Source organism: Octodon degus, unplaced genomic scaffold, assembly GCF_000260255.1.
Source record: "Octodon degus isolate 3935 unplaced genomic scaffold, OctDeg1.0 scaffold00127, whole genome shotgun sequence".
NCBI classification, from domain to species: domain Eukaryota; kingdom Metazoa; phylum Chordata; class Mammalia; order Rodentia; family Octodontidae; genus Octodon; species Octodon degus.
In genome coordinates, this window is record NW_004524703.1 from 3,305,035 (window position 1) to 3,306,768 (window position 1,734).

General features: G+C 40.4%; 1 pseudogene; it reads right to left on the minus strand.

Moving 5' to 3' along the window:
- Positions 1-369: 369 nt before the first annotated feature.
- Positions 370-849, minus strand: LOC101571925 (annotated as a pseudogene).
- Between the last annotated feature and the right edge of the window lie 885 nt (positions 850-1,734).

Genomic DNA, 1,734 nt, shown 5'->3' on the forward strand with positions numbered 1-1,734 from the left:
TTTTATTTACAATGCCAACTTTTAAAAGCTCACTAAAGTTAACTGGACAATAACCTATGCAGAAATTATTTTATAAAAAGAAGGAAAGCTCAAAATGTCAACTCTCTATAGAGAACCCACAGTTCAGTTTTATTCAGATTAAAGAAAGCCAGCAACTTCTGCTCAGACTAGAAGAAATTCAGCCATTGGTTTGGAATCTGTAACTCAAACTACATGTGTAATGAGGACAGTATTATGCTAATATAATTGTTTTGCTGCTGCATTTGCCTACTGTTTGTCTAATATTAACAATGATAAACAGAGCAGTGCAGCTAGGATCTGGAACAATCCTTACAGCGCTATAGTGTCAGGCACAACATTTCACTTCTCTTAACACCGCTGGTTCTCCATGTATAGCTGGGCTTCCTCCTCTTCAGTAAAGTCATTTTTGATATTAAAAATCTTGCAGATCTCCTCGGGAGTTTTTCCTTTGGTCATATTGGCAACAGTCTTGCGTGTAACATCAAGCAAACTTTTGATGTCTAGGTAGTTTGCTGCCAGACTAAGCTCAAAAAGGGTTCCTTGGTCAATTTTCAGGAATTCTGGGTCCCAAACAGGGATGTCATCTGTTCACTTTTCTTTGTTCTCATCATCCTCAGAAGGAAGGTGGGTCATCCTTGTGGGTACACCACTGAATGACCTTTTATATATTGCTGCATTAACATTTGGAAGAGAAACTGGGTCATCATCTCCTTCACCATCCATTCCCAAATCTTCCAACATGGACTTGATTGTCACAGACTGTCCAGCAATTTCAACATCAACTTCAAATATCTCTCCATCAGAACTCTGCAACTTAGTTGAAGGCATGGTGTGTGGTCTCGAAAAGACTGCGGGCTGGAGGCAGACCAGAGCAGGAAGACGTTCTTACCAGCTGGAGATAGGTGGCAATGGATGAAGCCACTCTCTTTTTTATTTCTTGTTTCCTTATATAGTGCCTTTACCTCAGATTCCCATAGAAATATTATTTGTTTTCCTCATTTTAAAAATTCTTCCTCTCAAGTTTTTCATGTGCCAGACATCACTTGTCCTCTCAGGCACTCTTACCTTTTCTTGTATCAGCCCTCTACTCTCCTCATCCTGTTCCTTTGCACTGCCTTATCTAGACTAAACTGTTCTCTCAGACCCACTTTCCAAATTACAGGTCTACAAACTCATTGAGCAGCTCCAACAGCCACATAGCTTTCCTCAGTCAGAAGGTCCACACCCCTCCTCCTACATCCCATTCTCAGTCCCACCTAAGTCTTTTATTACCCTCAGCACTACCCCTTCAACTCCACTAAAAATACTCCAATGGAATCTGACCTCATCAATCCTTTCGTCTGTCTCTATCCCTGCTACCCCCTCACCCTTCCCTCACTTCCACTCTTCTTTCACTCACCCTTCAATCTCTTCTCCCCACTTCTGCTTGCATCATAGAACAACTGCTAATAGTAATGACCACAGGCTGCATAGGATGTTGATAAAGGGTGAAGGCGTAGATGCAAAGCTTATCTCATATCAGCAATGTATAATTGGAGCTGTTGATGCTGTGATAGCTACAAGTAATTCTTTTCTCAAAGCACAGGTGAAGTCCAAATCACTTAAATTAAAAGCTGAAGTGATAAATACTATCTCTGGACATAGAGAGTTGAAAACACATCACAAGAAGACAGTATTATACTAAAAATTTTTATAGAAATTAGCTGGGCATAT